Source organism: Mobula hypostoma, chromosome 12 (assembly GCF_963921235.1).
Source record: "Mobula hypostoma chromosome 12, sMobHyp1.1, whole genome shotgun sequence".
In the NCBI taxonomy this organism is placed as follows: Eukaryota; Metazoa; Chordata; class Chondrichthyes; order Myliobatiformes; family Myliobatidae; genus Mobula; species Mobula hypostoma.
In genome coordinates, this window is record NC_086108.1 from 53,710,863 (window position 1) to 53,725,675 (window position 14,813).

Below are 14,813 nucleotides of genomic sequence, written 5' to 3' on the forward strand. Positions count from 1 at the left end.
GACCAGCAAGAGATCTCCTCATGTCAAGGAAGCAGTGGGTCTTGGGGAATGGCAGTAGGCAAATTGGCTACAGTTGCCTTTCATTTGGTTTTTAATAAAAAACTAACACAAATATTATGAATTTAGCACAATAGGGAGCGTATTTTAGTTTCATTGATCAGAATGCTAATGATTGAATCTGTGGATGTGAAAAATGTTCTTACAAGGGAGCAATGTCCTTCTTGTTTTCATCAAGTCATTGTGCATTTTTATAATACAGTGGTGTTTTAGCTTACTTGGCCTGTATGTTCAGAATAGACAGGAAAAACTTGCCAAACAACTTTCAGAGCTAACAGTCCCTTTAAAGTAAACAAGAATTGCTATATCTGTGGATCTGTTAATGAGAGGCCTTGCTGTTCTAATCAGTAGACCGAAAATCACGGGACCCAGTGAATAACGGAAGCTAACCGATCCTGAAAATACTTCAGAATTTGAGTTGCATGATTTTCCTTAATTCTGCAATATAATTTGCTGACCCGACATTATAAATATGCAGATAATTCCAAATATTTTCTATAGTGGGGTTGATAAACCTGACACAGATGTGAAGGGTGCTATATAATTGCAACACATTCTTTTGTTTCTATATTTCAATTTTTTTCTGATTTTATGATCTCAAATTGGACTCTTTTTCTTAACCCTTTACCCCCTCCAGTAAGGAACTTCAGCAGTGCTTTCCATGTTTTTTTTGCAGCATGCTACTCTAGGCATAAAATGACATTGCTACATTATCAATGAGCCAAATTCCAGGTAGTCCTCTTCATTGCAAGCTTCGTCTCTGTAATCATGTTGGTTTGAGCTCCTCCACCATTCTCAATTTTGATTGAGCAGCTGAGCCGATTGTGTGTCCTGTTCTGTAAGTCCAATCCCAGGTCGGGGTACAGACTCAGAAAATGCTGAAAGTGGTGAGGCAGTGTCTGGGAAAAGAGAAACAGGAGTTGAGTTTCAGATTGAAGAATCTTTCTAACTATCCAGATAACTGATCTGTAGGAAGTGAAAACCTCAGTCTCATTCCCTCTTTGGTGATCCTTGCTGTAGACGTCAACAAAGAACAGGATTTGACTCAGCTACGTATAACGTTCCCTGTGTTCAACTACCCTGATGTCACCCTCACAACCAAAACGTGGCTGATTGGAATGAAGGTGTCTGGAGCCCATGGATATTCACCTTAAAAAGGAATTGGCATCTTTTAATATTCTATAATAATTATAGAACAACATGGGTCCTAGAATGCAGCGGAACTGCTGTCTCATGTTCAGCTCTGAATTCTGGCACTGCCCAGGTGGAGTTTGCAAGTTCTCCATATGACCACATGTCGTTCCTCAGTATTCTGTGTTTTTTTGCCCGCTTTCAAAGTAGGTGTGGGTGGGTAGCCAATTGGCTGCTGTAAATTGCCCCTATTGTGTAGCAGAATCTGAGGTGAATTGATGAAAATGTGTGGAAAATAGTAAGTGGGGTGAGTCTCGGGTTAATGTATTTGGGTATTTGAAGGTTGGTAGGGACTGTTTCTGTGCTGTAGGACTCTATGACGTCTAAAAACCATCTGTGGGCTGTTTATCCACAAGTAGAACTAGCTTGGCTACTGAAGTAGGTTCAGTCAGTGGACTGGAATATAACATCACCATTGATATGGTCTGACACGTCGTTGGCATGATACTGGGAAAGGTCACTGTCACTTCAGCGAAACATTCTTAGGTCTTAGATATGCCAAAATTAGCAAAGCAACTAACTCAAAATATCTGTTTTGCAGTTTATGGATTGGAATTTTCATCGCAGTCAGAGAGAGTTTAGAAACGCGTAATGCAGAAACTAAGACATGTGGTGCAGTGCCAGTCCTTAAAGAGTGTGCTTTAAGGTTTCCGATCTGTCTGACCTCAGCTGACCTGGTGGTGTTGACTGTGTTGGCTGTAGAGAGCGAGGGGTACAGTTATCCCTCAAAATTTGGGTATTTCACAGGGGTTAAGGAGGAGAAATATGCCAATTCTTAATTGTTATGCCTTCTCTATGATTAGGTGTAGACCGAATTGTTCTCAGCTGTGTTCCTAATTTATGTTTCACATTATTTTGTGCCTGCTTTTCAATGGTTTTTCAGACTGCCCTTGCTGAGAGCACGACTAGAGGATAGGGTAATTGCACAAGGCTCTTGAGTGAACTGCAAGCAATGGACATCAGATATCAAGTCAGAGCGTGTAACACTTCACCTTACTGAAGAGACAGGTTGTAGTCGTCTAGTATATTCACCCAGTATGTGAAACATACCTCCCTCTAAATACGTACTTGTATGGTTCCCTTTGAGCTAATTACAAGTGTCTGTCTGTAGAATAGGGCCCAATTTACTTAGGTTGTTCAGTTGTTTTAAATTATTGCACAGAAAAGTATTCTGATGCTGCAGATACCTTGCGTATGGCACAGTCACCAGCAGCTTCAGCAGAGGTGCTGGGATATGCATTAAATGACCTGTGCACTTCACAGACTCTCCACAACACTGCAGAGTTCCAACTCTGCTGTTGCTGTCACTGGCTGTTTCACGACCAAAGAGAAGCTATTTGTAATGCCATTTAATACTAACTATCCCTGCAAAACAATGTGGTGGGTACGTAGCTGGCAAATAAAAATGGTAGTTTGTGATTTTTAGTTAATAATTTCATGAATGGTTTAATCGGCGATTGGGGAGTGGTGTGCTGGTGCAGGGCAGTGTTTATGGAAGTGATTTGGTCTGTAGAGTGGAAATGAAGCGTGGGAGAATGACCTAGTTCCTGGCTACAGAGAGCTTTCGTAACTGAAGGAGGGGCAACACTTAGTTATATAGTTGGAGAGTACTACAGCACAGAAACAGGCCCTTTGGCCTATCCAGTCCATGCTGAACTGTTAATCAGCCTAGTCCCATTGATCTGCATCTGGACCACACCCCTCCCATCCATGTACTTGTCCAAATATCTCTTAAATGTTGCTGTCGAACCCACATCCACCATTTCCACTGGCAACATCCGGGACTCGAGGATCTGAGTAAAATTCCTTTGTACTCTTTTAATCTTTCCTGTAGAACTCCACACAATGATCCAGATTTGGCCTCACCAGCATGTTATGCAAATTTAACATAACGTCCCAACTCTTGGACTTAATACTTTGATTTCCGAAGAGCAATGTGTCAAAAGCTCTCATTGTGACCCTATCTACCTATCAATGAATTATGGATCACTGTTCCAGGATCTCTTGGTTCTACTGCACTCCTCAGTGCTCTGCCGTTCACTCTGTATGTCATCCCAAAATGCAACACCTCATGTTTGTCTGTGTTAGATTTGATACGCCATTTTTCAGACTATTTTTCCAGCTGGTCCAAATCCCACTTTGATAGCCTTCCTGACTGTCCTCAACACCCCCAATCTTGGTGTCATCTGCAATTTTGCTAAAAGAGTAATTGACCACCTAACAGCAGTGATGATGAGAGGGGTACCTGATGTGCCTCTATTTACCAACAGAAAAGAGAGGATCCTGTTCCCTGATTTGAGGGCAAAATTCTTTCTGCTCTGAAATTCGTTCACGTGTTAGTCCCAGGTTAGATAGGTTATGCTGGCTGCTTTACCAAGGCAGTGAAATGTCCATATCAGAATCCGAGGAGGGGAGGCTGCTTTTCGTGCTGAGCTCTGTCCACAACTCTGCAGTTTCTTACAGTCATGGACAAAGCAATTGTCATACCAAGGTGAGATATATCCAGATAGGAGGCTTTCTGCTGTGCATTGATAAAGCTAGTGAGGGTCAAAGGGGACATGCTAAACTTTTTTAGCTTCCAAAGGTACTGGGGAACTTTCTGGGCCATAGTGTCTGCGTGGTTGGACCAGGACAGCATATTGGCAATGTTCGCTCATGGAAGCCTGAAGCTCTCGACTCCCTCGAACTCAGCACTTGATGTAAACAGGAGTATCTCCATCATCCCCTTTCCTGAAATCAATGATTAGCTCTTTGGTTTTGCTGATATTAAGGGAAAGGTTGTTGTCACAACACCATGTTTCCATTCCTTCCAGTACAACTCACTGTTAATCGTGATTCGCCCCACTACAGTGCTATCATTTGCAAACTTGCAGATGGAGTTAGAGCAGGATCTAACGCTTATACGCTCTAGTATCAATTGTTTGGCAACAGTAAAGTGTAAAGTGTAAAGGATCTGGCCGTGCAGTCAGCAGTGTAGAGAGTAGACTAGGGGACTGAGAATGCAGCCTCATGGGGAGGAGGCATTGCTGCCTATTCTTACTGATTTGGTCTGTTGGTCAGGATGTCAAGGATCCAGTTGCAAAGGGAGGTATTGAGACCTAGGTCTAGGAGTTTAGAGATGAGTTGCCTTGGAATTATGGTATTGAAGGGGGGAGCTGTACTCAATAAGCAATAGGCTAACATAGGTGCATTTACTGTGTAGAGCCTTCAGAGACGAATATAGGGCCAGGGAGATGCTGAACTGCAGAGGGTCCAGATTGTCCGAGAGTTGGTCCATACCATGACCAGCCTCTCAAAACATTTCATGATGGTGGATGTCAGAGCCACTGAGTGGTAGTTGTTAGGTACCGGGATGTAGTAGGGTTCTTAAAGCAAGTGCAGTTTGATCTTAAAACAGATTGAAGCAGGGAGGAGTGTAAAGTGCCGTGCAATACCCCCTGATCTGCTGATCTGCACAGAATCTAAAAAAATGGCCAGGGAATCCATCCTGGCCAGGTGCTTTCTATGGGTTTACCTCTGGAAGATTGATCAATGTCCGCAATGGTGACTGTGGATTCAGGCACATTGGAAGCTGTCGGCATAAGTGGTGACCTGTCAAAGTCATGGTCTGAACCAGTGGATGATTGTCTCTGTAGATCTGACCAAGAGCATTTATTAAGTGCACTCAGGTTCACTTCCCATAGATGGTGAGATCTGCTGGCCTGACAGAAGCACATTATACCTGTGATCAACTCACTGAAGCCTGAACACCTTGTGTCCATTTTCCAGGATCCCGTGACTGTGCAAGTGTTCTCCCAACGGCTAAGTGATATATATAAATGCAGGAGTAACTGGCAAATATGTGTGCATATATATACATATTGATAAAGGTGCTTTCTCACTCCTTCTTCACCAGCATCCACTGCCATCAAGATGATAAATGACCAAGTGGTGAAAGTGTAACAGTTTCCCCTGGACTCTAGCCTCCAAGGAAGTTAATAAACTAAAATCACCTGTAGTCCTGACCAGAACAAGGGACTCCCAATTTAAGCAACACACACACACACACACACACACACACACACACACACACACACACACACACACACACACACACACGATGCTGGAGGAACTCAACAGGCCAGGCAACATCTACGGAAATGAGAGACCCTTCATCGGGACTTCACATTTCTGGGTGTTGGGTGAGGACAAGTTCTGAGTGATGCTCTTCACGGCACTGACCCTGTGGCTGAGCAAAGGGTGGTCACTGTGCTGTGCCTATGAGCAACTGTCCTTGTGACAGGCAGTGGGCTCCGAAAAGCTGCAGTACTAACCAAGCTCGTTTGAAACTGTTGCTTTAAATTACATGTGTTGGGGCACTAGACTTTCAAAGAAAGATCTTTTAGGGAGAGGAATTTTAGAATCACGTGAGTTTCTCCTTTGTCAGATCTGATCACCAGCTATTCTTCTGTGGCAAATGTCGAAGAAAAAAGCAGTGCCTTTTAGCCTTGAAAAGTAATGCCAAGGTTCTCAAACGAGAGCACGAGCTGCAAATCACTAGGGTCCAGGGGAATTTGTTTTTTCTCTGGAATGGGGGAGGGTTTCAGGTCACTGGGGTTAGCAGTTCTGTTCATTAAGTTAAAATCCATGTGTCATTATATGATGGGAAAGCTGGCTGGATGAAGTGGGGGCGGGGGTTAGTCTCTCCTCCCCTCACTGCCCCCATCCCCCCACAAAAACCATTCCGTGTCAGGAAAGAAATACTCAGCAAGCAAACTTCAATTGAAGCTGACAGAGGACTCGGCATGTCTGCTTTGTGTCTAACCAGGTCTGAAACATTTCTTGGGGGTCAAGACAAATGCTGGAAGCCATTTTAATGCAGAACAAAAAAGTTGATTGAAGAAAGACTGGTTTCCGCTACAGCTTCCTGCTGGGCCGACTGAGAAAGCTCAAGAAGAAAGTCACCTCCAGAAGAAAAGGCCTTTTTTTGTTATTTTTTGTTTTAATTCAATTTTCCAGGAATTTTACATATTTCTTTACCTCTTCCAGAAACTTCTGCGGTGAATGACTATGTCCCATACAGGGATTCTGCTTCCTGAGCTCTTGGATGCTCCATCGCTGTTGGAATGGTGCTGTTAACACACCCACCCTTGTTGATCTTGGGAGAAAGAGGTGCTGATTCAACCTTGGATCCAAGGCCCATTGTATCCATACAGTTATTTGACCACAGAGTAGCTACCCCAGCCACCCATCACTGACCGCACTCAGCCAAGGGCAGTGGGCCATCTGAGATGGTCGTACCAGCTGAGGGTCAGAACAAGGGGAAAATGACCTGTTTATATTCACACCTTTCCAGTTCATATTAATACGAGGCAGTGACAGCTCCCCTCCCTTATGGCGGCCGGAGGAAAAGGTGCTTGGAGGGAAAGGAAGCAGATGGGCAGACCCCACTTGGAGTACAGTGTTCAGTTTTGGTCACCTCACTACAAGCAGGATGTGGATACTATAGAGAGAGTGCAGAGGAGATTTACAAGGATGTTGCCTGGATTGGGGAGCATGCCTTATGAGAATAGATTGTGAACTTGGCCTTTTCTCCTTGGAGCGGTGGAGGATGAGAGGTGACCTGATAGAGGTGTATAAGATGATGAGAGGCATTGATCGTGTGGATAGCCAGTGGCTTATTGCCAGGGCTGAAATGGCTGACACGAGATAGCACATTTTTAAGGTGCTTGGAAATAGGTACAAGGGGGATATCAGGGGTAAATTTCTCACCCAGAGAGTGGTGGGTGTGTGGAATCTACTGCCAGTGACAGTAGTAGAGGCAGATACAATGGGGTCTTTTAAGGGACCCTTGATAGGTACATGGAACTTAGAAAAATAGAGGGCAATGCGATTGGGTAATTCTAGGCAGTTTCTAGAATAGGTTACATGGTTGGCACGACATTGTGGGCCGAAGGGCCTGAAATATGGAAGAGAAGGTGATTAATCTAGGGGAATGCTCATAGGGAAAATAAATACAGGCATAGGTCAGTGGGGCTGAATGGCCTGTTTTATGTCTGTTTTTTGAGGTAAAGTGGTTTAATTGGTAATTGGTTTACTACTGTGACATCAACTGAGAAAGAGTTGATTGCACGCTGCCCAGAGAGATCATTCCGTACATAAATCTATTGAGTTAGTACATAGGAAAACAATAACAGAATGCAGAATATAATATTACAGTTATGGGGAAAATGCAGTGCAGGCAAGCAATAAGATGCAAGGCCATTGCAAGTTAGACTGTGAGATCAGTAGTTGATCATATAAGCGATTCAGCAGAAGTGTTCACAAATACACGATGCACAGGTGAAATACCAAACCTCTGCATGCTCCCTTTTCATTTAAAACCCGTAATCCAGTTACCTGGCGCTGCCTCTATGCTCTAGTGTCTTCCCACTTCCCAAAAATTTTCAGGCTGCTAAGTTAGTTGGCAGTTGTAAAATATCCTGGTGTGTAGATGAGTGGTTAATCTGGAGGAAATAGACGGAAAAGGAGGAAATACATTTCCAGGAGAAATCAGAGAGCTATTGGGATTGCTCGGCAAGCCAGCGTTGATTTATTACCTCCTCCTCTGTTTTATTGTATCATGTAAATGCATCACGGGTGTATCAAAAATTGTTAATTTGTGATTGTGGAATTGAGGGGTGGTGAAAGGTTCAGACTCAGAATTCAGGACATTGATTCTTAACCTGTTTACCTTTGGGTGGGGTGGGAGAAATAGGGAACTTTTCACCTCCTGCCCCTCACCCTGTACAGTGGCAGTTTACCCACAGTGATCAGCTCTTGGATGTTAAATGCAAAGGATGCTGGAGGTACCCTAGTGGCTAGGCTAGATCTGTGAGGAAAGATGCAGAGCTGAATTTTAGAGAAAATCAATCAAAATGATATTGTTTAATTGTCATTCAAATCTCACACGGATATAGCCGGATGAGAAAACGTTCCTGAGGGGCCAAGGTACAAAAACATACCCATACATTCAAAATAATGAGAAATAGGAAAAAAGCACATAGTTACATAAGAAAACAAATTGTAGACCAAGTTCCTGACTGCCTGGCAGCCACAGGGGACAGCACCAACGAGAGAGGCCACTCCTAACTGAGCCCGAACGCCACTCTATAACACAAGCCTGAGGGCTGAGGCCTAGTTCTAGTTACAACCGTGGTGGCATTGCCTCCTCACCGCCTGACTCCCACCAAACAAGGGAAGCTGGCCTGCGGCAATCAGTGTCCAACAGGGTCTTGCGATTGCAAAAGAAACGTCTAAGACAGTCACTCACAGTTTCACTGTACGCCACCTTTGATCCGACTTGAAGGCACCAACTCTGGCGCCTCTGAGTACCAGCAGCAGCACAGTCTCCACCCAGGTCAGCTCTTCCTTTGATTAGTGATACTAACCTTGATTTCCATCAGCAATCCCTCACCATTGCCCTCAGACTGTCGACATGGAGAACTCATCGTGACTTCACAGGTCAGTACTGGTCAGTTGTTGCTGGTTGACAGTCACACCCTGCTGGGGTAGAATGTGAACAAATGGATTCTCTTAGAACTGTTAAGACCAGTTCACCAGAGAACCATCTCCGGATTCCACAGGATCAAAGTTTCGGTGCACTAGCTGTGCTTGAGTTAGTTCAATATAAATGCAACATAAAAATAAACTAATAGTTTGTTTGTAGGTGGTTGGTGTGAGAAGCACTGTTATAGTAGAGTGTGTATTACTCCAACACACTGAGATAAAATGTTAAGCTTTCTGACAGTGTGATATCCATTTGAAGGAGTTTATAAATCGCTGAGGTTTTTAAGATGCCTGGAAGTCTGCACCTGTTATGACAGCCTGCTTTCTAGCCATATTCACTGGACATGCATAGATAAACCTTATTTTATGCACAGAGTATGTTTGGTTAAAGAGAAATCCATCCTTACTCTCACATTATTCATCAGGTGAATAATTGGCTGCAGGCTGCTAAAAGTGAATAGGTCAGTGTGGGACAATCTCTGGTTAAGTTTAATAATCATGGAAGTGAGTAATATGAGTTTGTTCATGATGTAAATCTCTCCCAATTCAAACTCGCATTGCTCGCTTCCATGATTATTAGCCTCCACTCGTTGTTCATGATGAAAATCTGTCCCGTTTCAACAAGTGGAAGTAGGAAGCACTCTGTGCTTGGGTGCAGGTCATTCTTGGTATGAAGAAACCTACCTTCCTTAGAGAATTTCGGGATTGCTTCCAGTCAGCAATGTAGATGAGAAGATTTTTCACCTTTATTGAAGCCTTTTTGATGGCGGCAAAATGTCACAAAGGACCAGCAGAATTCCTCTGTTTATTGAATAGTACCTTGGGGCTTTGTAGTTGAGAGGGCATACAGTTTCAATTAACTCCTCTGGGCACTCCTTCTCCACTGGACTGTGCTGAAGTGTCTAAAATTCCTTAAATCCACGATCTTCTGATTCCGAGATGTAGTGCTACCACAGGCTGATATGAAAGTAAATCTGTTGCTTTAACCTCTCAAGTAAAAACGCACCCTGGAACATGTCAGTGCAACCTTTCCCATTTTCCACATCTTTTTGTGATCAGTGGAGATCTAAATCAGATTGTCAAACTTAAGAGCAAAACTCTGAGCTTTAGTGATGTGGATTAATAGGAATAGGATTGAATCTGGTCTTAATCTTTTTCATTTGGACACTTGCACTCGAGGCTTGTATTTATTACAGCCTTCGTTTCATTCCTACACTGGCCCCAGATGGTATTCTAATCCACGAGATCCTATCTTTGTTGTGAAAACTTTTATGGAGGTATATTTTCATCACCAACTTTGTTCATTTATACTGGTTACTGTTTGAGGTAAGAACTTATTTGCCCACAAAATTTCCCTGACAAAAATGCAGTATTAAAATTGATGGGAATTCTGTTTTTGCTTTGGCTTGAAATACAGTTGTTCTCAGAATCACAAAAGATCTTTATTGTGCCACATATACAGTTTATTAAATCAATAATGTCATTCAGATTGAACAAATACACTCTTATCTCAAAGATCTTGCTCCTTGGACCTGGTAGACTTCTGTATTTATTAAAGCAGAACAGGCTGTAATGTGACTAGACATCTTAGGGCATAGAACACATTAGAAATGCACACATGGTCTTTGTTTCTCTTTGTTCTTGCATTCCAGCAACTTGTCCAGGTGGCCATGTTTTATGAGAGCGTTGAGCGTTTAGCCAAATCTGAGCCTCTCCTCAGCTAATATCCTGACACACCTGTACTTTCCAGCAAGTGACATGGGATAGCAATCAGTCAGCAGCCTAGTGCTGGCAAATTACCTCCACTGTCCCAATCATGTCTCTGGCAGCCTGGTGGCCCATTCCCTGTCCTCCTGCCCTCACTGTGAAGGGTTCATGTACACTGCATGCTGTAGGTAAATTGGGTTGGATGTAATTTCAATGTTTTTATTAACTAATGGCTTTTCCACAGTATCATTAACAGTAATTTTTCAATCTGTTTTCTCTGCTCTTTCTCATAAGCAGCAAGGAAAACATAAGGGGAACCAGGAGCAGGTCATTTGGCTCCTTCTGTCTGCTTTGCCGTTCGGTATAAACATTGCTGAACTTTTATTTCTGCTGCAGTTTGCTGCACTAAACTCCACAATTCTTGATTTTAATATCTGAGAATCCTTCATTCTCAATCTTGAATGCAATCATTAGGCTCCACGTGCCTCTGGGATAGTGAATTCCAAAGAGTCACTGGCCTCTGGGTGAAGAAATTTCTCTTCCTTCTGATTGTTCAACACCCTCAGTGACTCTCAGTTCTAGTCCTCCCTGTGTCAATCCTGCACCTCACCATCAAGCCCCTTAAGGATTTTGAACTGCAGTGTCAGAATCTAGGGAAAGCAAAGAAGCAAAGATGGAAAATATATTATTGGCTTATGGAAGTAAATTCCTCAATGGATGGTTAGATCACGATTTTACTGTCATCTTAAAAATTGACTTTAAAATCATGATGGGTGGTATGACTACCTGAAGTAGAGCATATATATATACAAAATGTTGTTGTGATTAAGATATTCATGGATGTTAAACTCCCATTACATACATGTCCTTCACACTTTTGGGGCAGAGAGATGCATGGACACAGCATCTACTGTAAATGATGAGAAAGGTTAACACTCTCCTCCTTTGAGATTTTAGAAGTAATGGCGAAAGAATGGTGAAGGTGCCATGCAATGATTCATCTGTTACTGGAGAATTGAACTTTGTTTTAACACATGTTGCACGACTGTGTAGATGAGATACAGAGGGGATGTTGTTGACCATGAGTCAAGACTGCCAGTGTGAGTTAATGTCTGGTGGCAAAGTAGGGAGGTAGGGATGTGGTGGCAGAAAGCCTTGCCAAATAAGTGCTATTCATTATTTTAATGACGAGGTCCCTAATAATGTTGTATCGTCTGTGTCTTAGCATTATAAAAGTTGATGTGGTAAAATAAGCAAAGAACATTCCAAGTACCATTGTTTCAAAAAAAAACCCTGAGAAACTAATTACACAGACAGACTTCGAGCAGTGAAGTGATTGGTGTTCAACGATGTGCTATTTGTGGTGAGCCAAACTTGTGTTGATGGTTAAGATTCAGCAATCAAGATTGTTTAATGTCATTTCCAGTGCACAAGGTAAAAGGGGACATAATAATTGTTACTCTTGATCCAATGCAGCACAAACAAAAAAACACAGTAAGGAAAAGAATACAATGATAAAAAAACACAATAAATATGAATACATAAGATAGCTTATATACATAGATTGATTGAATGCACATAAATTGACACTAGCTACAGGAGTGCCTTACATAAGGTGACTGACTGGAAATGATAAAGTAGGGGTGGGGTGGTTAGAGGTGTTGATCAGTCTTACTGCTCAGGGAAAGTAACGACTTCTGAGTCTGGTCATCCTGGCATGTATGCTCCATTGCATCCTCCCTGATGGAAGTGGGACAAACAGTCCATGAGCAGCTTCTGTGAACATCCAAGTACAAGAGGCAAAAAGACATGATGAACATTACAAAATATTGGTTTAGTCATAGCTGGATTGTTCGATCTGATTCTTGGTGACACACTTTAGGAAAGGTGTAAAGGCTTTAGAGAGGGTGCAGCAGAGAGATTTTTTTCAATGATTTTCGAAGTGGCTGACTTTTGTGAATTAAGAGGAGAAGCTGAGATTGTTCTCCTTGGAACAGATGTGTTTGAGAGGCCATTTGATAGAAGTATTTAAAATCATGAAGAACTTTGACAGACTTGATATATTCTGTTCCCATTGTCAGATTGTCGAGAATCCGGCAGCCAGGAATGTATGTTCATTACAAGCAAAATCCAAAAGTTTTGTAAAAAAAAGTTATTTTTAAACAGTGAATGGCTAGAGTCTAAGATGCACTGACAGGGTTAATAGCAAAAGCAGATTTAAATGTAGCTTTCAAAATGGAGTTGGACATGTATTTGAAAGGACAGAATGCGCTGGGCTGTGGAGAGAAGGCAGAGAAGTGAGACCAGCTGGGTTGTTCCAAGCGTTAGCAAGGACTTGATTGGGCTGCCTCCTGTTCTGCAATCATTCAGTTATACCATACCTCTTTAAAAAAAAAACACAAGCCTGCAAGAAATATAAACTTTAATTAGCACAAAAAGACTCCTTAAATATGGATAACATGTGGCTCCCTCCCCCACCTTCAATTCAAAAGATGTGATGTGTTCATATTTGAGCATGGTAGCTAGCATAACGTTAATACAATGTTAACAACCCGGGTTTAATTCTACCACTGTCTGTAATAAATGTTTACATTCTCTCCATGACCATGTGACTTTCCTCCACGCGCTGCCGTTTCCTCCCACTTCCTGGGACGTACGGGTTACTGGGTTAATTGGTCACGTGGTTGTAATTGGGTGGCGTGTACACAATTGAGCTGGAAGGGCTTGATACCATGCTGTATCTCTTTCAAAAAGCAAACTGAATCTGCTCTGAGAGACTATGTGGCCACTCTAAGTCATTGATGTCTGAGCCATAACTACTGGTGTTGGTAACAATGCAGGCATTTCAGTACAAAATCCTGGCTTAATTTCATTGCAGAACTAAAACACGTCAGAATGCAGCTGATGTAATATTGTTTAAAGATACATTTAAATACTCCTGCCGCGTTTTTTCATTTTCCCTATAAGTATGCCAATAATTCTGTTAGAATTTGTTAAATAGCTGTGTATTTCAGGTTTGAATGAGTGCGATAATGCTCTGTTGTTCTTTGAGTGATCGATACTGAGAGAAAACTGGAACCATTTGATCTTCTAATGGAGTTTTAATCACATATATGTATGATGTTCCCACTACAAAGAGTTCTGTAATGGTAAACAGAAAATAGAACATAGAACATAGAATAGTACAGCACGGTACAGGCCCTTCAGCCCACAATGTTGTGCTGACCCTCAAACCCTGCCTCCCATATAAGCCCCCACCTTAAATTCCTCCATATACCTGTCTAGTAGTCTCTTAAACTTCACTAGTGTATCTGCCTCCACCACTGACTCAGGCAGTGCATTCCACGCACCAACCACTCTCTGAGTAAAAAACCTTCCTCTAATATCCCCCTTGAACTTCCCACCCCTTACCTTAAAGCCATGTCCTCTTGTATTGAGCAGTGGTGCCCTGGGGAAGAGGTGCTGGCTATCCACTCTATCAATTCCTCTTATTATCTTGTACACCTCTGTCATGTCTCCTCTCAACCTCCTTCTCTCCAAAGAGTAAAGCCCTAGCTCCCTTAATCTCTGATCATAATGCATACTTTCTAAACCAGGCAGCATCCTGGTGAATCTCCTCTGTACCCTTTCCAATGCTTCCACATCCTTTCTATAGTGAGGTGACCAGAACTGGACACAGTACTCCAAGTGTGGCCTAACCAGAGTGTTATAGAGCTGCATCATTACATCGTGACTCTTAAACTCTATCCCTTGACTTATGAAAGCTAACACCCCATAAGCTTTCTTAACTACCCTATCCAGCTGTGAGGCAACTTTCAGGGATCTGTGGACATGCACCCCGAGATTCCTCTGCTCCTCCACGCTACCAAGTATCCTGCCATTTACTTTGTACTCTGCCTTGGAGTTTGTCCTTCCAAAGTGTACCACCTCACACTTCTCCAGGTTGAACTCCATCTGCCACTTCTCAGCCCATTTCTGCATCTTATCAATGTCTCTCTGCAATCTTTGACAATCCTCTACACTACCTACAACACCACCAACCTTTGTGTCGTCTGCAAACTTGCCAACCCACCCTTCTACCCCCACATCCAGGTCGTTAATAAAAATCACGAAAAGTAGAGGTCCCAGAACAGATCCTTGTGGGACACCACTAGTCACAATCCTCCAATCTGAATGTACTCCCTCCACCACGACCCTCTGCCTTCTGCAGGCAAGCCAATTCTGAATCCACCTGGCCAAACTTCCTTGGATCCCATGCCTTCTGACTTTCTGAATAAGCCTACCATGTGGAACCTTGTCAAATGCCTTACTAAGATCCATATAGATCACAT

At 42.7% G+C, this 14,813-nt stretch overlaps 1 protein-coding gene across 2 annotated transcripts in view; it reads left to right on the forward strand.

The window, feature by feature from the left end:
- The window catches only part of ror1 (receptor tyrosine kinase-like orphan receptor 1), a 295,234-nt gene that overhangs the window by 69,137 nt on the left and 211,284 nt on the right, over positions 1 to 14,813 (forward strand). The gene's annotated exons all lie outside the window — the stretch shown is intronic.